Source organism: Manihot esculenta, chromosome 12 (genome assembly GCF_001659605.2).
Source record: "Manihot esculenta cultivar AM560-2 chromosome 12, M.esculenta_v8, whole genome shotgun sequence".
NCBI classification, from domain to species: domain Eukaryota; kingdom Viridiplantae; phylum Streptophyta; class Magnoliopsida; order Malpighiales; family Euphorbiaceae; genus Manihot; species Manihot esculenta.
Genome location: NC_035172.2, coordinates 10,776,710 through 10,800,691, shown reverse-complemented (window position 1 = coordinate 10,800,691; position 23,982 = coordinate 10,776,710).

Sequence of the window (23,982 nt, the reverse complement as noted above, 5' to 3'; positions counted from 1 at the left end):
TTAAATAGACTTAGAAATGGCTAATAAGTTGTAAGATTGACGTTTGCTGAAAGGTTATAGACATCTGATAAACGCTACAAGTTATGAGTTAAGAGTAATTTCCATTATGATTTAAGAGTAATTTCCTTTATTAGAAGCGAGTTGCTTAACATTGAAGATACATAATAATATCCCTTATTACAAATAATATTTTTTTAATAAATTATACTTTAATTTTTTAATTTTAATATAATTAATCTATCGATATTTATATTTTTAAAATTGAAGATTTATTTGAACATTTAAATCTTCAATTTTACGCCGTTCAAATCAAAGTTCTTTTGTTAAAATTGCTGTTAATAAAATAAAAATGGGTTATGGTACTTCTAATAAACATGAAAAGTCTAATAAACATCAAAAGTCTATGAAAAACCTAATTAGTACCCCCTAATAAATTTAAGAAATATCTGAAAATCCTAATTCTCACACAAGAACTTGCATACCTTACTCAAATATCTCTCATACATTTTATCAAGCAAGATATATGTATGCATCTCTCAATTTGTTTCTTCTTCTTCTTCCTTTTTCTTTTCTTTCTTAATGAAGCACATAAAATGAAATCCTTATTTTACACAGAATGAAGTCCTCACACAAGAACTTGGTATTAGGGTTGATTTTCCCGTAAAAGTTAAGTCCTTGTTTTACAGAGAGTGAAGCTTCCGTCAATTGTCACACAGTGTGCTTCAGGGCAATTTTTAGCAGAGAGATTTGTAACGAGAAGAACTCAAACTAGGGTATGACTCCCCCTTTTCAAAGAAAGCATGGCAGGACTCAAAAGTGCAATGCTTTTTTTTTCTCCTTTGCTCACTAACAGCTTTTAGCCATAATAATATATATAAAACTCAAAACCGACTTTGAAATTATATATTATTAAATTATTTATAATTATCAAATTATTATAAGAGGAAAATGTTTTCAAGATAAAAATTATGTTTGAAAAGTATGAAAATATTCAAGAAAGTTTGTTCACAACAAATTTGGAATGCATGGAGACCTGCCACAGGATTTGAATATGAACTAAAAGGGTCCAAATAAAGTAAAGAGATGGAATACATGGCTCTAACTCATTTGGGTTGTCCAACGCCTATTTTGGCCCATCTAAGTTGAAATGCAGTCAATTTTATTATTTTGATATTTTAATATTTTATTAAATTTTTTTTAATTTAATAGTTCATAAATAGAAAAACTTCTCCGAAACAATCTTAAAAAATTTTTTTTTATTGTAATATATATTGAGGAAGTTTAAGATTGATTGACCAAGCCGTGGCGAATTCAGAAATTTAGCTCATGAGGCCCAATTTTAATTTTAATAAGTAAATAAAACACAAAATAGATAATCTTCAAAAAAATTATAAAAAGTTAATAAATTATTATAATTAAATTATAATTTATTTATTTTTTATTAATTAAAAATATATTAACAATAAGTTATTTTTAATATTTATAAATAGGGAGATTTATAATTTAGTCCCTGGATATTGCTATTATTAACAAGTCTGTATTTTTAAAAACTTATTAAAACGTCCTTATATTTTATTTCTATCAACGAAATAGTTTTTTCGTCCTCTTTTCCATTAAAATTAGATAAAGGAGAAGAGAGAAAATTTTTAAAATCCAAATTTACCCTCAAATAAAACCCCTTATTTAGTCTTTAGATATTGCTATTATTAACAAGTTAGTCTCTACATTTTCAAAAATCTATTAAAACGTTTTTATCTTTTTTCATATCTATTAAAACGTCCTTATCGTTTCTTTCCGTCAATGAAATAGTCTCTATCTTTTCTCATATCTATTAAAATGTCCTTATCGTTTCTTTCCATCAATCAAATAGTGTCTCTTCATCGTTTCTTTCCGTTAACGAAATCGTCACTCCCTATATTTTCATAAATCTATTAAAACGTCCTTATCTTTTTTCATATCTATTAAAACGTCATTATCCTTTTTTTTGTCAACGAAATAGTCCCTATATTTTCTCATATCTATTAAAATGTCCTTATCGTTTCTTTCCGTCAACGAAATAATCCCTCCTCCTCCTCCTCCTCCTCCTCTGTAATACCCGGCTAGACTCCGGTATCGGAATTCCTACCGTCCGGTGGAATTTCAGATGTCGGAGACCTCTAGAAGGGTAAAACCATGTTTTTATGAAATGTTTTAATGTTTTTGATGATTTTAAGTAAAGAGGAAATGAGTTTTTGAATAAAAACACCCTTGGAAGAAACTCAGGTTCGGCCGCCGAATATGCATGCTTTTCGGGTGCGCCTTAGGCCCCTGAAGGCATAAGTGAGGGAAGCTCAGGTTCGGCCGCCGAACCTCAAGTTCGGCCGCCGAACATGGCATGCATGCGGAGGCACTTTCGGCCCCCGAACGTGGCTTGGCCAGCCACTATAAAAGGGTCCCTTAGCCGAAAACGGGCAAGCTTTTTCCCCATTTTCGGCCAAGGTGAGTCCTTCCGCCATTCCTCACCATCCTTGAGTTCTTTCCTTCAAATCTTTCAAGATTTTCACAAGTTTTTACGTTGTTTTGAAGATTTTCGAGTTTAAAGCAAATTTTGGAGCTTTGAGGTTCAAGAACTCAAAATCTCCCACCTTCGAGTTTAGGACATCTCTCTCTCGATCTTCAAGAGGTAAGAGCCGATCTTAAGCTCATTTCATGTTTAAAGTAAGTTTTATGCAAGATCTATGGGGTAGAATGTATGTTTAGCTCATAGTTAGGTTTTTGAGTTAATGTTATGTTTTGAGCATGTATGTTGGATTTGTGTTGTTGTTGTGTGTTGTAGTTGGGGTTTAAGTTAGTTTGAAGCCCCTAGGAGCCAATGTATGTATATTTGCATGATTTGGATGAGTTATATGCATGTTGAAGGATTTGGGAGGCAAATGTGCATAAAGGAGCCAAGTTTCTGCCCTTTGGCAGAAACCAGGTTCGACAGCCGAAGGAACTTTCGGCCGCCGAACATGGCTGGGGAGGCAGGCCTTTCGGCTGCCGAAGTTGCCCCCGAAAAGAGACTTTCGTCTCTGTCTGGCACTTTCGGCCGCCGAAGGTGCCGCCGAACATGCATGAGTTTCGCCTCTATCTGGGAGTTTCGGCCGCCAAAGGTGCCGCCGAACCTGCCTGACTTTCGGCTCTGGAGGGACTTTCGGCCGCCGAACCTGCCGCCGAAAGTGCCCTGTCCAGCCTTTCTTTGCATGTTTTGCATGGATGTTTTGAGGTGTTTTAGGGGCTTTTTTTTGGGGGATGTTTTTAGAGTTATGTTCTAGTTGTTGGTCCCTCATTTGAGTCCACCTGTGTAGGTTCGGACCCGAGGAACCGAGGACCCCAGCAGTGAGTTCAGCTGCTTCTGAGTCAGTAGAGCTTCAGCAAAAGGTGAGTAGAATACACCTTTATGTTTTTAAAGCAAATGAATTATAAAGTTGAGCATGTTCATGCATCATGAATGTCATGTGATGAATTAGGTTGTTTGCATTAGAATTCACGAATATGTTGCATTGCATTTATGATGTTGATGTGGATTGGTCATTGAATGATCCTTTAGTCCTCATATGGTATGATGATGCTACGGCATGAGATGGTATGGAAGTCCAGGTTGTACCCATTCTACGTCCCTGGCACTATGTAAGAGAAAGTCCAGGTTGTACCCATTCTACGTCCCTGGCATATTGGTATGTATGATATGCTATGTTAAGAGAAAGACCGGTTGTACCCATTCTACGTCCCGACACTTTGGAAATGTGGAGGGCTATTGGTGACAATACCATCCGAGATGTGATTAGTTGTGATGTGTTGTATTACATAATGGCATGAGATTTAAATATTGTTTTCTATTATTCTGCTCACTGGGCTCTTGTAGCTCACCCCTTTCCCTAATCCCCCAGGATTGCAGGTACGGGTTAGACAGAGAAGTCAAGAAGAGTAAAAGTCATATGTATGTAATAGTTAGGATGTGGACATGACAAACTGTATAATGATGTATAGATGTGTAATGTAATGATATTGAGGTTTAGAAGTGTGCTTGACCATAGTTATTGTAATCCCTTTTTTTTTTACATGATCCTAGATGTTTATTGATGATTATGTTAGCCAACTCAACACATGTTATGCCACCCATTGGGGGCATTGATGAGATCCCATAGAGGGGTCAGGTTATGATGATGATTATGTATATGTTCAGTGCATGCACAGGTTGAGTTTGGCATATGATAGAATATATGAAAGAAAAGTTTTAATTTTTTATGTATTTTCTTGATCATGTATGGGATTAAACAGGTTTCCAGGATGTATGTTTGGCTTGCTAGGGGTCCCAGCGGCCTTAAGTCGACCCGGATCCTAGCGCCGGTAGCGGTCCGTTTTTCGGGTCGTTACAGAATGGTATCAGAGCCCTAGGTTCATATGGTCGGACCTAGAGTGTCGGGCTCATAGATGTTATAGAAGGTCAAGCACAATAGGAAGATCATGTCCACTAGGATAGGATGTGGTGTCCTGTCTTGTTTGATGATGTGAAATGCCATGATTATATGCATGTGCATTAATGATATGTGATGTATGTGATGAGGGTTCATGTGTGCCCACATGAACCATATGATGCTAATGTTTATGTGATGTGTACTGTTTTTCAGAAAACAGGATGAGAGGAACTCGTCGATCAGCAAGATTGACTGGAGTACCACCTGAGGATGAGGGCATGAGCGCCCGTCCTCCTACATTGCCTAGGGCAATGTCAAGCAGGTCCAACAGGGACAGAACAGTAAGGGACCCTAGAAGGTCTTTGGATCTGGGTAGAAGCAGATCAGTCAGAGGAACAGTTTAGGGAGGAGCGTTAGAGGACATGGGGGATGATATGGATGTAGAGCAGAGGAGAGATGGCAGTTTGGGAGTTAGTATGTCAGAAGAGGGAATGGGAGAGTCCCAAGGAGGCACTCAGGCCTCGGGATTTGTTCAGCCACCCCACTACCCACACTTCTCACAAAATCCCGGGTATTCGATGGGAGGTACATCGGATTACCCTAGCTTCACCCCTTATCCCACACAGATGCCATACCCACCCTACTACCCACCATATCCACAATACCCAATGTATCCACCCCCACCTTACTATCCAAACCCTACCTCGAAAAATGTTGCCCCACCTCCACCACCTACAGAACCAGCAGCCCCAGCTACTCAACCTCCTAGACCTAGCTCAGCCAGTGGGAGCAAGGTCAAGATGACCGACTACATGAAGTTGGGTGCTCCCCAGTATGAAAAAGGGGATGACCCGTTTGTGTATCTGGAAAGGGTTAAGGTGATTACAGATGAGATTGGGGCTGATGACAGTAGAGCCATTCAGATGGCTGGGTTCACTCTTAAGTGCAAGAAGGCACGAGAGTGGTTCAAGAATTATGTGAACCCCAGAGTAGACAGCATGTCTTGGGAAGAGTTTGCAAACGAGTTTGCAGGATGGGCTTTCCCAGATAGTTCAAGGGAGCTGAAGATGATAGAGTTTGAGCAGTTGAGGCAGACCGATGATATGAGTGTAGAGGAGTTCACAGACAGATTCTTGGAGCTGTTGCTATTTGCAGGGCAAAACCTTGACACAGACCAGAAGAGGTCAAGGAGGTATATCATGAAACTTCACTCCAGATATTCCTCCTTGATCCAATCAGCAGATAGGGAGAGCTTCCACGCCATAGTGGATATGGCCCGGAAAATGGAGGCCAGTGCCATCGTTCAGGGAACAGTTAAGTAGTCAGTGGCACAGCCTTCTGGTTCTAAGACCCCAGGCTCTTCTTCTTTTAGTGCAGCAGCTTCAGGTAGCAAAAAGAGGAGTAACACCACTAGGAAGCCCAAGAAGAACAAGTTTTGGAACAAGGTCAAGTCTAGTCTGGGACTAGGGAGTGGCTCAAGCTCCGGCGCGGATAATGCAGTTTGCGCAAAGTGTGGTAGGCTACACAGGGGGGTTTGTCGGGCTGGGACAGCAGCCTGCTTCAGATGCGGGCAAGAGGGACACATGGCTCGGGAGTGTCCCAGGGCAGCTTTTGGAACACAGTCTCAGCAGACAGCTTCTGGCAGTGTGGCTCAGCCAGCAGCTCCAGCCATGACTCAGGCCAGCGGCAGAGGCAGAGGGAGAGGGGCAGCCTCTTCTTCAGCGGGTTTCAGAGGTGAAGGTCCATCAGCTCCAGCACGGATCTTCACGATGACTCAGCAGGAGGCAGATGCATCTAACACCGTGGTGGCAGGTAATTTAGTCATTGGTTGTTCAGATGTGTATGCCTTGATGGACCCTGGTGCATCTCATTCTTTTATTGCTCCGAGAGCCGTCCAGAGGTTGGGGTTGATGATCTCTGAGTTAGAGTGTCCTCTCTGGGTCAGTGGACCCAAGTGTGATCCATCAGTGGCAGAGTCAGTCTGCCAATGTAGTCCTGTGTTTGTTGAGGGAAGATGCTTGTCCGCCGACCTGGTGGTTCTAGATTTGACAGATTTTGACGTCATTCTAGGGATGGACTGGCTATCTACCCATGGTGCTACCTTGGACTGCAGGGACAAGGTAGTCAGGTTCAGAGTTCAGGATGGGTCAGAGGTTGTCTTCAGAGGAGACAGGAGGGGTACACCTAGAGGTCTGATATCAGCTCTTCAGGCTCGTAGGTTGCTTAGGAAGGGATGTCAGGGGTATTTGGCTCATGTGAGAGAGCTTAGCAGTCAGGTTAGAGAGCCCGCCTCGGTGCCAGTGGTTAGAGAATTTCTAGACGTCTTCCCAGACGAGCTGCCAGGTTTACCACCTGCTAGGGAGATAGAGTTCGAGATAGAAATGATGCCTGGAACCCGACCGATCTCTATCCCTCCCTACAGGATGGCTCCAGCCGAGTTGAAAGAATTGAAGGAACAGTTGCAAGAGTTGGTAGAAGAGGGCTTCATCCGACCGAGCACTTCACCTTGGGGTGCACCAGTTTTGTTCGTGAGAAAGAAGGATGGATCCCTTAGACTTTGTATCGACTACAGGCAGTTGAACAAAGTCACTACCAAGAATAAGTACCCATTGCCAAGGATCGACGATCTATTCGACCAGCTAGCGGGAGCAGGTTGTTTCTCCAAAATAGATCTGAGATCGGGGTACCATCAGCTAAGGATAAGGGATGAGGATGTGCCAAAGACAGCCTTCAGGACCAGATATGGGCATTTTGAGTTCCTTGTAATGCCGTTCGGGTTAACCAATGCCCCTGCAGCATTCATGGATCTCATGAATAGAGTGTTTAGCCAGTACCTGGATCACTTCGTTATTGTCATCATAGATGATATCTTAGTGTATTCCAGGAATGCAGAGGAGCATGCCCATCATCTGCGGTTGGTCTTGCAGACCTTGAGGGAACATGGCTAGTATGCCAAGTTCTCTAAATGTGAGTTCTGACTGAGGAGCATTTCGTTCTTGGGGCATGTAGTGTCAGAGAATGGGATTGAGGTGGACCCCAAGAAGACAGAAACTGTGGCTAACTGGCCCAGACCCACTTCAGTGATGGAGATCAGGAGTTTCTTGGGTTTAGCAGGTTACTACAGGAGGTTCGTTCAGGACTTCTCGAAGATAGCAGCTCCTCTGACCAGACTAACCAGGAAGAATCAGAAGTTTCTGTGGACCGACCAGTGCGAAGAGAGTTTTGAAGAGCTTAAGAAGAGGTTGACTTCAGCACCAGTTTTAGCTCTGCCATCTAGTGATGAGGACTTTACAGTCTTTTGTGATGCGTCCCGTGTGGGACTGGGTTGTGTACTGATGCAGAATGAGGGGGTGATTGCTTACGCTTCTAGGCAACTAAAGAAGCATGAGTTGAATTACCCCACACATGACCTTGAGATGGCAGCAGTAATCTTTGCACTCAAGATGTGGAGGCACTACCTCTATGGGGTAAAATGTGAGATCTTTACAGATCATAAGAGCCTGCAGTACATCCTGAGTCAAAGAGATTTGAACTTGAGACAGAGGAGATGGGTAGAGCTGTTGAGTGACTACGATTGCAAGATTCAGTATCATCCGGGTAAGGAGAATGTCGTGGCAGACGCCCTAAGCCAGAAGTCACTAGGCAGTCTATCCCACATCACGGCAGAGAGGAGACCAGTGGTGAAGGAGTTTTACAAGCTCATTGATGAAGGTCTACAGTTGGAGTTGTCTGGTACAGGTGCCTTGGTTGCTCAGATGAAAGTGACACCCGTGTTTCTGGAGCAGGTGGCTCAGAAACAGCATGAGGACCCAGAGTTAGTGAAGATTGCCAGGACTGTTCAGTCAGGCAAGGACAGCGAGTTCAGATTTGACAGTAAGGGGATCCTCCGCTATGGGAGTCGACTGTGTGTACCAGATGACATAGGGCTAAAAGGAGACATTATGAGAGAGGCTCATAATGCAAGATACAGCATTCACCCCGGGGCCACCAAGATGTATCAAGATCTAAAGAAGGTTTATTGGTGGCCGGCTATGAAGAAAGAAGTGGCACAGTTTGTGTCAGCCTGCGAAGTGTGTCAGAGGGTGAAGCTGGAACATCAGAAGCCGGCTGGAATGCTTAACCCGCTACCTATTCCAGAATGGAAATGGGAGAATATAGCTATGGACTTCGTAGTGGGGTTACCGGCAGCGTCCAACAGATTGGACTCCATATGGGTGATTGTGGACAGACTCACCAAATCTGCTCACTTCATCCCTGTCAGGAGTGGCTATTCTGTAGACAAGTTGGCGCAGGTATATGTTGATGAGATCGTCAGGCTGCATGGGGTTCCTGTTTCGATAGTGTCAGATAGAGGGCCCCAGTTCACCTCCAGGTTTTGGCAGAGTCTGCAGAATGCCATGGGTACTAGGTTGGATTTCAGCACTGCCTTCCACCCCCAGACTGACGGACAGTCAGAAAGGACCATCCAGACTATCGAGGATATGCTTAGAATGTGTGTGCTGGATTTTGGCGGTTCTTGGAGGCAGCATCTACCTTTGGTGGAGTTTGCCTACAATAACAGCCATCATGCTAGCATCGGGATGGCTCCATATGAAGCTTTATATGGGAGGAAGTGCAGGTCGCCTGTTTGCTGGGAGGAAGTTGGAGAGAAGGCCTTGGCAGGGCCTGAGTTAGTAGAGATTACCAGCAGGGTGGTACCCATAATCAGAGAGAGAATCAAGACTGCTGCAAGCAGACAGAAGAGTTATGCAGACATCCGCAGAAGACAGGTAGAGTTTCAGGAGGGGGATCTGGTATTGCTCAAGGTGTCTCCAATGAAAGGAGTGGTTTGTTTTGGGAAGAAAGGTAAACTAGCCCCACGATACATCAGACCCTTTGAAGTCTTGCAAAAGATTGGGAATGTGTCGTACAAGCTAGATTTACCTGCTTCAATGGAAAGAATCCATCCGGTTTTCCATGTTTCCATGTTAAGAAAGTTTGTGTCAGATCCGGGCAAGGTTCTTAGTGAGCCTGATGTGGAGATCCAAGAGGATCTCACCTATGTTGAGCAACCAGTACGGATCATAGACACCCAGATCAGAAAGCTAAGAAACAAGGAAATCCCGATGGTGAAAGTCCTATGGAACCACCACAAGATGGAAGAGTGCACTTGGGAGACACGGGAATCCATGCTCCAGCAATACCCTTATCTTTTCTAAGGTTAGTTCTTTGTGAGTTCTATGTGTTTTGTGTGTATGTCATGCTATGTGCTAGTTGAGGAACATTCGGGGACGAATGTTCTTAAGGGGGGGAGAATGTAATACCCGGCTAGACTCCGGTATCGGAATTCCTACCGTCTGGTGGAATTTCAGATGTCGGAGACCTCTAGAAGGGTAAAACCATGTTTTTATGAAATGTTTTAATGTTTTTGATGATTTTAAGTAAAGAGGAAATGAGTTTTTGAATAAAAACACCCTTGGAAGAAACTCAGGTTCAGCCACCGAAACTCAAGTTCGGCCGCCGAATATGCATGCTTTTCGGGTGCGCCTTAGGCCCCTGAAGGCATAAGTGAGGGAAGCCTAGGTTCGGCCGCCGAACCTCAAGTTCGGCCGCCGAACATGGCATGCATGCGGAGGCACTTTCGGCCCCCGAACGTGGCCTGGCCAGCCACTATAAAAGGGTCCCTTAGCCGAAAACGGGCGAGCTTTTTCCCCATTTTCGGCCAAGGTGAGTCCTTCCGCCATTCCTCACCATCCTTGAGTTCTTTCCTTCAAATCTTTCAAGATTTTCACAAGTTTTTACGTTGTTTTGAAGATTTTCGAGTTTAAAGCAAGTTTTGGAGCTTTGAGGTTCAAGAACTCAAAATCTCCCACCTTCGAGTTTAGGACGTCTCTCTCTCGATCTTCAAGAGGTAAGAGCCGATCTTAAGCTCATTTCATGTTTAAAGTAAGTTTTATGCAAGATCTATGGGGTAGAATGCATGTTTAGCTCATAGTTAGGTTTTTGAGTTAATGTTATGTTTTGAGCATGTATGTTGGATTTGTGTTGTTGTTGTGTGTTGTAGTTGGGGTTTAAGTTAGTTTGAAGCCCCTAGGAGCCAATGTATGTATATTTGCATGATTTGGATGAGTTATATGCATGTTGAAGGATTTGGGAGGCAAATGTGCATAAAGGAGCCAAGTTTCTGCCCTTTGGCAGAAACCAGGTTCGGCAGCCGAAGGAACTTTCGGCCGCCGAACATGGTTGGGGAGGCAGGCCTTTCGGCTGCCGAAGTTGCCCCCGAAAAGAGACTTTCGTCTCTGTCTGGCACTTTCGGCCGCCGAAGGTGCCGCCGAACATGCATGAGTTTCGCCTCTGTTTGGGAGTTTCGGCCGCCGAAGGTGCCGCCGAACCTGCCTGACTTTCGGCTCTGGAGGGACTTTCGGCCGCCGAACCTGCCACCGAAAGTGCCCTGTCCAGCCTTTCTTTGCATGTTTTGCATGGATGTTTTGAGGTGTTTTAGGGGGTTTTTTTTGGGGGATGTTTTTAGAGTTATGTTCTAATTGTTGGTCCCTCATTTGAGTCCACCTGTGTAGGTTCGGACCCGAGGAACCGAGGAACCCAGCAGTGAGTTCAGCTGCTTCTGAGTCAGTAGAGCTTCAGCAAAAGGTGAGTAGAATAAACCTTTATGTTTTTAAAGCAAATGAATTATAAAGTTGAGCATGTTCATGCATCATGAATGTCATGTGATGAATTAGGTTGTTTGCATTAGAATTCACGAATATGTTGCATTGCATTTATGATGTTGATATGGATTGGTCATTGAATGATCCTTTAGTCCTCATATGGTATGATGATGCTACGGCATGAGATGGTATGGAAGTCCAGGTTGTACCCATTCTACGTCCCTGGCACTATGTAAGAGAAAGTCCAGGTTGTACCCATTCTACGTCCCTGGCACATTGGTATGTATGATATGCTATGTTAAGAGAAAGACCGGTTGTACCCATTCTACGTCCCGGCACTTTGGAAATGTGGAGGGCTATTGGTGACAATACCATCTGAGATGTGATTAGTTGTGATGTGTTGCATTACATAATGGCATGAGATTTAAATATTGTTTTCTATTATTCTGCTCACTGGGCTCTTGTAGCTCACCCCTTTCCCTAATCCCCCAGGATTGCAGGTACGGGTTAGACAGAGAAGTCAAGAAGAGTAAAAGTCATATGTATGTAATAGTTAGAATGTGGACATGACAAACTGTATAATGATGTATAGATGTGTAATGTAATGATATTGAGGTTTAGAAGTGTGCTTGACCATAGTTATTGTAATCCCTTTTTTTTTACATGATCCTAGATGTTTATTGATGATTATGTTAGCCAACTCAACACATGTTATGCCACCCATTGGGGGCATTGATGAGATCCCATAGAGGGGTCAGGTTATGATGATGATTATGTATATGTTCAGTGCATGCACAGGTTGAGTTTGGCGTATGATAGAATGTATGAAAGAAAAGTTTTAATTTTTTTATGTATTTTCTTGATCATGTATGGGATTAAACAGGTTTCCAGGATGTATGTTTGGCTTGCTACGGGTCCCGGCGGCCTTAAGTCGACCCGGATCCTAGCGCCGGTAGCGGTCCGATTTTCGGGTCGTTACATCCTCCTCCTCCTCCTCAAAAAGGAAGAAGATGATGATGATGATGAAGGAAAAGAAGAAGAAGAAAAAGAAGATGATTAAGGAGAAGAAGGAGAAGAAGAAGGAGAAGAAGAAGAAGGAGGAGGAGAAGAAGAAGCAGAAGAAGGAGGAGGAGAAGAAGAAGCAGAAGCAGAAGCAGAAGAAAAAGCAGAAGAAAGAGGAAGAATTGATGAAGAAGGAAGAAGATGATGATGATGATGAAGGAGAAGAAGAAGAAGAAAAAGAAGAAAAAGAAGAAGAAGAAGAAGAAGAAGGAGAAGAAGAAGAAGAAGAAGAAGAAGGAGAAGAAGGAGGAGGAAAAGAAGAAGAAGAAGCAGAAGAAGAAGCAAAAGAAGCAGAAGCAGAAGCAGAAGAAGAAGAAGAAGAAGAAAGAGGAAGAATTGATGAAGAAAAAAAGGAAGGAGGAGGAAAACGAGGAAAAGAAGGGGGTAATTTGATCTTTTACTATATTTTTAATGGCAAAAATAGACGAAAGAACTATTTCGTTGACGGAAAAAAAATATAAGGACGTTTTAATAGGTTTCTAAAAATACAGGGACTGACTTATTAATAATGATAATACCCAGGATTAAATTATAAATCTTCTTTATAAATATATCTTTCAATATAAATTAACAATCAAGCTCCATTTTATTATCAAATCAATTTTTAATAATATTTATTACCGAAAAAACTCTTTCTTGGCATGTAAATCCGTAAAAAAAACTTACTATTAAAGTAATATAATAATTTAATATCATATTTATTATATATATATTTAAAATTTACACTATCTAACCCATAACCTTAAAAACAACATTTCAATATCATTTTTCCTAAATTTAAATAATTTAACCTATTATCCATAAAAAATAATACTTGATTTATATTTAAAAATTTTTAAATTTAAATTATCTAACTTATTATCCATTAATTAATAAAATATTACTCATAAAACACTTTTATTTATAAAAATTTAAAATTTATTTTTTTAATTTTAGATATTTTAACAAATAATTTTAATTAATAAATAGATTAGAAACTAATTGAAATAATTAATTTTTAATAATAAAAATAGCGTATAATATTATATAATGCAACGAGTGAATAATTTAAGAAAAATTTATGTCTTGGAGTTAAAATTTTAAAGATGAAAAATAATTTTTTTAGATTAAAAAAAATAGAGATGAAAGGGACTAAATAAAATGAATAGTTAAAATTAAATAAACTAAATAGCGTAAATATTAAAGACGAATAAAGATTTATTTATTAAAAACATTAGATAGTTTGATTTTATAAAGTACAAAATATTTTAATTGAGTAATTTTGAAACAAAGACTAACTAATAAAATTTTTAAATATACATAAATTTAATAGTAATTTTTCATGCTCTATGTAAAACTACCTAAATATCCCTAAATAATTTAAAAACTTTTAGGGAGCCCATGGCCCCCTTGGCTCTACACCGGCTCCGCTAGTGTGACAAAAAATTCATTCGAATTGATCCTTTTACTCCTAGGATTAGGGTTTATAAGTCTATAAAACCCCTTTCAGTGGCTGTCACAAATTTAACTCTTATTTGTGGAAAATTATCTAATTTGGTTAATAAAATTTTAATAAAAATTTTGTTTAACTTTGTATTGTATAGGAAATTGGTATCTTATCAAAGTTAGTAATTTTGTGGCGATTCCAATTTTATTTTCTATTCGATTATCTACGTTATTGTGTATTCATATGCAAGATTATAGTAGAATGTTAAGGAATTCATCTTGATGGGTGACTTCATATTATTGTGTATTGAAATTTTAGATTATATCGTTAATCTAAGATTCTAAATTAAATCGGTGGGATTTCCTATTAAAGTGAGAAAGAGATATATTTTTTTTATTAATGGAAAGACAAATCATGCATGGGAGTATTTTACTGAAAACCGTAAAATTTTTTCATCTTTATTTTAATTATATTAGACGTACATACCTAATTTTAATATTATTATTGGAGATTTTAAAAAAATATGCTATCATATTTGATAATCATGAAATATTGATCGGATGTCCCGTCAACAAATACATTAAAAAAAATATATGTATATATAATTTCCAAATTTTTTAGTTCTAAATTTTAATCTAATCAACAATCTTATATAATTATTCATATTAAATTATACATAAAGAAAATAATAAATTTTACAAAAGAATGGTTTTATGCTACGAAAAAAATATTTTTTTTTATAAAATTTAATAAAAAAAATTTTATCCACCAAGAAAAAATATTATTGTATTGGACATATAAAAAGTTGTATAGCCATAAAATGAAAACTCTAGATTGAAGAGAAAAATCAAAATCGTAAAATAATAAATGTTTTAGATATTTATGTAATTTTAATAATAAATTAAAATTCAATAGTGTTTTTTAAACGAATTGTTATTGAGGCATTATATCATTTTATTATTGTTTTTAATCACATAAGAAATTATATTAGCTTGTGCTATGTGTAGGAAAAGGAATTAAAATTATTGTAAAATTAAATTTTAAAAGTTATAATTACAAGTATATGATGTTGTCAAATATGTTTTTGATATGAGTCGGCAACCAGTAAAGGAAAAAGTGGTGAGTTCATTAGTGCTTAGAGACAACCACTTTGATATTCAAGTAAGTAAAATTGCTTTAAATGGGTGAGTAAATTGATAAGCAAGAGTAATACAAAAGAGTAATAGAATGCGTATCTTAAACCAATATTTTGATTGGCTTTTATATCGTAAGAGTATTAGGTAAGTTAGTGATTTTTCCTAAGAATCTGGTTCATACCGACTAGTAGATATAGAATCTCGTAATAATTAGGATTTTAAGGATTGAACTTCAATTACTCTCAATGATAAGAAAAAAAAACCTATGAAGACTCTGCCAACTCTCATGGGCCAGTTTTCATTGAAATCGGACACCCTACATACAGTTTCTTTGACTCCATATTTTCATGTGGTCAAATCTAAATGTCCGAGTACCCTGTTTTACAAAGATATTATTATGTGAACAGTCTCCCTACTAGTATATGACATCCCTTTTGTACTAACAGAAAAGGATGTAGGGCACCCGTATGATGCCTATTAAATCCCCCAAAATGCTTTCAAAATATACGCTCATCATCAAAATGTTCATGGAGATGACCTCATCCCTACCAAATATATAGTTATAATATATGAAGGACAGTTGAAGGCGGGCTTTGGATTTCTCATTGACCCTTTTTATGCAGAGGTCCTTAATTTTCACAAGCTTTCAATCGCCAAGCTACACCTCAATAGTTGAAGAATTATGGTAGCATTTTGATTCATTTATTTTAATAATAATAATAAGCCGATGTCGCCATATTCTCCCAACATTGCTAACTGGGCACTCGGGTCAACAAGCAATTTTGGTTTTTCAGTGGGAAAAAGCGTCACACGCTTTTCGACCGTCTCCGCTCATCCCTCAAGCGGTAGAAGAATAAGTTATTCACACTCTGCCACCGAGTGTCTAGGGGTTTTGGGAACCTCCATTCAAGCTAGAACATCTTAGTTGAGCTAAGAAAAGATAGGGTGAGACCTCGAAGTGAAAAAGGAGTCCTTAGCCTTTCTCTAAAAGATGGCCTCCAGCTGAAAAATGGACATAACCGTGGTTGTGAGAAACGCCACGCTCGCCGTCAGAGTCAAACCTAGGCCGAGTAGGCTAGAGAAACTCGGCCAAACACACACAACTTCCAGCAAGTGATACTTCCCCAACTCAATAAGCAGGGTATTTATTTCTAAAACCATTCCTTTTAATTCTGTTATGCTTACTTTCTCCTTTTTATGTGCAGAAATGGCAAGCAAAGGCCAAGGAAAATTTGCTAAAGCCGGTTCATATAGTCGGAAAAGGGAAAGCTGTTGCTGGGACTTCGGCCTCGGCTCCAAAACGGGCAAGTCGAGTGGAGGATATTATTGTGTTGCCTCCTCCTTCTTCAGTTGTCACCCCTGCTACTCCCACTAAGCCTTCCAGTTCTCAGCTTGAGTCTTCAGCTAGGGCCACTCCTCCCTTGTTTCCCAACTGCAGAGTCCTACCAATTTCCGAAGAGGCTAGTATTTGAGCTCACTAGTCTCGAAGTATCCCGCACCTAGCCATGGCCCCAACTCGGATGAACTCCCTTCTCGAGGAGTTGTGCCTCTCCCATTTGATTGCTAAAAATGTAATGCGGCCTAGCGATCATCGTCAGTTGAGTGCAGTCAAAATGGACAACCTGTATGACAATGCCATACATTCTGCCATGGAGTGTGTTCTATCTGTTTACTTATCCAAAAATAAGTTTTTAAATAATTAATAGGACTAACATCTAGATACTTGCTTAACGATTGCCTGCCTTGGAGCATTAGGTTAAATGCCTTCAATAATTAGCGGGACTAACTCCCGGTCTCTCGATTTGATGGTTTTCCGCCTTGTGGTATTTTTTTGGCAAATTATATCTTGTGTGATCGTTTTGACTCATTCTATTTAGTAACCCATCATTCTAGAAACAACTGCTTCAATCACAATCAATGAAAAAATGCCTCACCAATTTTATTAAAAAATTTCTATAAGTTACAAACATCTTAGGAATGAGAAATATGCTATATATAAAAGTGGAAAGAGGGAGGTGCAATATTGGGACTTCCTAAACTACCCCTATTATATTTTATTAATCACAATTTTATTATTTTTAATTATTTAATTTTATTAATATTCTATTTAAATTCAAATTGATTGATAAAATCTCTTAACATTTAAATTATAGTTAGGTTAAAAAAATTCTCTTAATATTTAAATTATTTGTATTGAAATTTTATCATAAATTAAATTAATTTTTTTAAATAATTACAAATTTGTTATTTTATATCATTACTCTATTTAAATTTGACTTAATTGAAGAAATTTTTTATTAAATTTTATTTATAGAAGATTTTTTTAACATTTAAATTATATTTTTTTTAAAAATAATGAATTAAAAAAATTTTCATATATAACAATATAAAAGTAAGTAATTTATATTGAGAAACAAAAATTTTTCATGATATATTATATTTAGAAATAAAATAATAATTTTAGTATTGATTTAATTGAATTATTATTATTAATAAATTCATATTTTTTTATTTTTTTTATTTCACATATAATTTATATAAAAATGAGAGAAGATCAAATAATAAAATTGTTTAAAATACTCAAAATTATATTTATTATAAATGATCTTTATTTTGATTGATTAAAAAATAATAAATAATTGTAAAATATAATAAGTAACTTTTGCAATCTATATAATATTTATAGTCCCTAAATTAGATTAGGTCAGTCATATTTTAATATCGTGTCAACTCTATCGTTATATTTATAGATAAGTTTTTATCTTTATACCATTCTTATATATAATTACCTAAAACATATTATTATACTCGATTATTCTTTTTACATTTTTATAGAAATTTAGCAGACATTGAGTTATAATGCTCTGAATTTTGAGTATTTTTTAGCCTGAAAGTAAACTATAAGGAGAAATTTTATACTATAAGGATTTTACACCATCATTTCAAAGGGGAAAAATGAATATTTCAATTCCTCACCATACAAAAAAGAAAATTCATGCAATAAGAAAAATGGTTATGTATCTCTACAACACTAAAAGGAGAGGGATGCTTCTATTATAGAACTTTTTTCTGATTTTATTTGTTATTTTTTTACCATTATTTTGAAATATTATTATACTCATTAATAATATCAATAGAGTTATTTATTATTTTTTAGTGATATTTAGAATTAATTTTTTAAATTTTAATAAAATTATTAAAAATAAATAATTTTATAACGAGTAAAAATACATCTAAAGCACATCAAAAAAATAGTATAAATTAAACTTTATTCATAATCATTATAATTTCTCTCTTTACACACATATAAATACTTAACAATATATCTAAAGTTAAAAGTTTAGAATAAATCCATAATGTTGAATAATTTTCATAAAATTTAGAATAAATTCATTAATTTTTGGATCATTTAATGGATAAGTGGAGTCTGAAGTAATATGATGTGGTGAAATTCTTTTTTTTTTTTCTCAATAATTTAATATGTTTTTTTATTTATTTCTTTATTTACACTGGCATTTGCTTTTGTATTTATTCCATATTTTTTTCATTTTCATTTAATTACGATCTACCGGCATGATACATATATTCTAAAATAAAAATATGATATATTAAAATACAAATAACTATTACATCAATTTAATAAATTCATCACCAGTTATTCATTCCAGGTTAATAATATCCAACACTAATTATATAATAATTTAAAATACTCGATAATAGAAAATTTGATGCTTATTCAATATCAATTTAATAATTGCTACAATAATTCAATTGTAATTAAACAAATTCAACCCTAATTATAAACCAATTTAATAAATCTAACACTAGATACCCATCAATTTAATGAATTTTACACTTATTCAACATTAAATTTTACACTTACTCAATATCAATTTAATAATTTCTACACTCATTCAATTTTAATTAAACAAATTCAACTCTAAGTATACACAAATCCAACACTAATTACCCATCAAATTTTATAAATTTTACACTAATTCAACATCAATTTAACGAACACAACACTAATTCAATACTAATTAAAGAAATTCAACTCTAATTATACACTAATTACCCATCAATTTTAATAAATTTTATACTCATTTAACATCAATTTAACAAACACAACACTAATTAAACAAATCCAACTCTAATTATACATCAATGTAATAAGTTCAACACTTATTACCTATCAATTTAACCAATTTTACACTCATTCAATATCAATTAATAATTCCTATACTAATTTAATTGTAGTTAAATAAAATCAACTCTAATTATACACCAATTTAACAAATCCAATACTAATTACCCATCAATTTTAACAATTTTACACTCATTCAATATCAATTTAATAATTTCCACACTAATTCAATTCTAATTATACACCAATTTTAACAAAAAAAAATTTCACAAATCATCCATAACAAATACATATATCTTCAATTTATTACAAAAAAAAAACTAAATCAATATAAATCTTGATAATACAATATTTTTTTCTTCAAAAATCATCCATAACAAATACTTGTAACTTCAATTTATTACAAAAAGAAAAACTAACCTTAATTCTTGATGAAATTCAAAAGGGAGAGATTTCTGGCAATGAAAGGTAGCGACGAGCGTTAGTGAGCAGTGGAGGCATGCAATAGGGCTATCAAAAAGCAATGAAGCTACTACTAGGGATGGAGAACTATTGCAAAACTTATTGCAGGTTATCGACATTGTCGCAGAAGCCTTCGGTGGCATCGGCAGTGGCATGGAAGAGCAATTGAGAGGAACAATTTGTCGCATGGGGGAGAGTATGAAGTCGACATTGGCCTAAAAAATAGAGAAAGAGATTTTTTTTTTTTTTAATCTTAAGTGGGGTTTTAAAAATTTTAGATGGATTAGTGATGGAAAAAAATCCATCGCTAATTAGTTAAATTTTCATTACTAATCTATCAAAAATACGTTGGACATATGTTAGTTTATTATCCATCGCTAACTTTTTTTTTTCGATTGAAATAAGATCCGTCGCATATGCCCTTTTTTTTGTAGGGTAAAATAGGAGAATGTTAGTGTAAGTCTCATAAAATTTTATTTATGGAGCAGTATGAAAGTACTAAAATTGATAGAGTTAGAACTAACAAATATTTTGGAGAATTCATATTAAGAGTTGGCAATAGAGAAGAGCTAGAAAAGAGATGGCAGTGAAGCATGAAAATGAAAACAATTATGAAGAAGCATCAATTGATGCAGTATATCCATTATTGGAGGAGAATTCTAGATTAGTAAAGTACATGACAAATTGCGTAATCTTGGCAATAAAAAATGAATATGTGGATAATCTCAATAAAAAGATAATAAACATATTCCTAGTGAAAGCAACATCTATATTGGTTTGATGAATTAATAAATGATATGAATTACTAACTATTAATAAAGGGAATTTTTAAATACTTTATTACCAAATGATTGCCTCTACACAAGATGGAACTGAAGATGAATTGTTCAATAATATTTCTAAGAAACCTAGATCCTTCTAATGGTCCATGCAATGGAGCAAAAATCATGTATAGAAGTTTTGGAGATGTTAGAGTGTGAACATAATTTATATATAATTATAAGAGATTACGTAATCATAATCTAATTGATTGATAGAGGATTATTAAGGGTTGCCTTAACAAGGCCTTGTAATCTGTATATATACCCACTTACTTTAATGGAAAAACATACTGAAATTATCCAATTATTTATTATCTTGTTATATGGTATCAGAGCCATTCTCGTAGAGATTTATTTTTTTTTCTCTCGTCAAGTTTTAAATTTTTGGAGACTTAGGGCTCCTGTTCTTTCGTGTTACCAATCTAAGGTAATATTTATCTCTCACCATCCATCTAGGGAGGACGCAAAGTTGCCTTGCAGCCCCTTATCAGATCTGTGGTTCGTTTGCCGTTTGAGTGTTGGGTGGAGGCATTTTTTTATACTGTTCACTGGGTTAGATTTTGTTATCTTCCTTTAATTCGTTTGAAGGTAAAGGAGTATAGAGTTTTGGTTGAAATGATTTTTGACAGTAGGACCCATATTATTAAAATTATTCCAACGTCTTCAGTAGCGGTTGAGACAGGTAAAACGTATTTTATTTCCTCTTCATATAAATTGATCATTGATTCTGGTGCCACAGATCACATGACAGGTAATTCTCATATTTTTTACTAGCTTTTGATCTCATAAAGTACATCCTCCTGTTATTATAGCTGATGGATCAACCTATAATGTTGAGAGTTCTGGGACTGTTAAACCTACTCCTTCTATTACCCTATCATCTGTGCTAAGTTTACCTAATCTTGCCTTCAATTTAATTTCTACGAGTAAACTTATCAAAGACCTAAATTATTGTGTTTCTTTTTTTCCTGATCATTGTCTCATTCAAGATCTTGTGACGAAGCAGATTATTGGTAAATGACATGTATCTGGGGGTCTCTATATTTTGGATGCATGGGTACCTCAGTCTATTCCTTGCTCCAATGTCGTGTCTCCGTTTGAAGTACATTGTCGGTTGGGACACCCTTCTTTACTGGTTTTGAAGAAGTTATACCCTCAATTTCATGAGATATCTTTACTGAAATGTGAGTCATGTTATTTTGCAAAACATCAGCGAAGCTCTTTAAGTCCTAAAGTCAATAAACGAGCTGAGTCTGCTTTTGAATTAGTTCATTCAGATGTTTAGGGCCTATGTCCGGTTGGATCTAAGACTGGATTCAGATATTTATCACTTTTGTGGATGATTACTCTAGAATGACTTGGCTTTATTTTATGAAGCATCATTCAGAAGTGTTTTCTCATTTTTCTGCCTTATGTGCTGAAATCAAGACTCAATTTAACGTTTCTGTGAAAATTTTGCGGAGCGACAATGCTAAAGAATATATGTCAGAATCATTCCAGGCTTATATGACTCAACATGGTATTCTTCACCAATCGTCATGTGTTGATACATCCGCTCAAAATGGGGTAGCTGAAAGAAAGAATCGACATCTCCTTGAGACTGCTAGAGCTCTATTGTTTCAAATGCAAGTTCCTAAGCAATTTTGGGCTGATGCTGTCTCTACTGCATGCTTTCTCATTAATTGCATGCTCTCCGCAGTACTAAACGGTAATACTCCTTATAATGTTCTCTTTCTTAAGAAGCTATTATTTCCTCTCGAACCACGGCTGTTTGGCAGTACTTGCTATGTTTGGGATGTCAGACCTTATGCGATTAAACTTAATCCTAAAACTTTGAAGTGTGTTTTCTTGGGATATTCTCGCCTTCAGAAGGGGTATCGGTGTTACTCTCCAAACCTCAACAAGTATCTGGTCTCAATAGATGTAGTCTTTTTTGAGCAAGTTCCTTTTTATCCTATTGCACAAACCTCTCCTGATCAAGAGGATGATGATGAGTGGCTCATCTATAGAATCATATCTGATGGTGGGACCTCTTCGAGTATGCCTTCTGCTGTACAATCTGATGGTAACATTCCTTCTAATACTCAGCACTCTATTAAACTGTCAGTCGTTCAAGTTTACTCTTGAAAACTAGTATCTGATGATACATGTCTTACACCAGAATCTTTTTCGCATCAGATCCACCACCGAGTGACCTTGACCTCCCCATTAGTCTTTATAAAAGTAAACGACAGTGTAAATCTATCTATTCTGTTGCTAACTTTCTGTCTTATGATCACATGTCTCCTTCTTCTACCTTCTTAATTGTCTCTCTAGATTCTATTTCTGTGCTTAAGACAGTTAAAGAGGCCCTAAATCATTCTGGATGGTGTGATGCAATGTTTGAGGAGATCAAGGCTCTAGATGAAAATTATACTTAGAAATTAGTTGATTTACCCTCTGGCAAGAAGGCTGTGGGATGTAAATGGGTTTTTGCCATCAAAGTCAATCTAGATGGCTCCATAGCGAAGCTTGAGGCCCGTCTTGTCGCCAAAGGTTATGCCCAAACCTATGGCATTGACTATTCTAACACTTTTTCTCTTATGGCAAAAATGACCTCAGTTTGCTTGTATATCTTCTCTACCTACTTCTCAACATTAGCCTTTGCACTAATTAGATATCAAGAATGTATTTTTACATGGTGACCTCCAAGTGGAGGTGTATATGGAGCAACCACTAGGATTTATTGCTCAGAGGGAGTATGGGAAAGTCTGTCATTTGAAGAAATCTTTCTATGGTTTGAAGCAGAGTCCCTGTGCATGATTTGGCAAGTTCAGTGAAGTTCAAAAATTTGGGTTAAAAAAAGCAAGTGTGACCATTTAGTCTTCTATAGAAATTCAGATACTAGTATTATTCTCCTTGTTGTATATGTTGATGATATTATCATTATAAGGAATGATAGTATAGGAATCTCTTCTCTCAAAAACCTTGCATGCGAGTTTTCATACCAAAGACTTGGGCCAACTTAAGTATTTCTTAGGAGTCAAAGTCTTGAGGAGTAAAAAGGGAATTTTCCTGTCTCAAAGGAAGTATGCCTTAACTTACTTGCAGAAAATGGGAAGATGAGAGTTAAACCATGTAGCACGCTAATGATTCCTAATATATGCCTTACAAAAGATGACGGAGACCCTTATGATGATCCAGAGAGGTACAGGAGGTTGGTTGGAAAACTGAACTACCTTATGGTGATGACTCGGCCAGATATTGCTTTTGCAGTAAGCATTGTAAGCCAGTTCATGTCTGCACCTACGGTGAAACGTTGTAAGCCAGTTCATGTCTGCACCTACGGTGAAATATTGGGCCACTCTAGAACAAATTCTATGTTATCTAAAAGGGATTCATGGACTCAATATAGTCTAGAGAGATCATGGGCATACTACACTTGAGTATTTTTCTGATGCTAACTGGGCGGGATCCAAAAGTGATAGAAGGTCGACTATAGGCTACTGTGTATTTGTTGGAGAAAACCTAGTGTCTTAGAAAAGTAAGAAGCAAAATATGGTATCCAGATTCAGTGTTGAGTCAGAATACAGGGCCATGACTCAATCCACTTATGAGATTATGTGGATAAATCATCTGCTGAAGGAAGATGGTATGGATGTTGCGTTACCCGTGAAACTTTAGTATGATAATCAGGCTACTCTTCACATTGCTTCAAATCCAGTATACCATGAACGGACTAAGCATGTTGAAGTTGATTGTCATTTCATTCGTAAGAAGTTTCAAGAAAATTTAATCTCCACAAGTTATGTGAAGACAAAAGAGCAACTGAGTGATCTACTCACCAAAACTTTAAATGGGTATCGAATAGA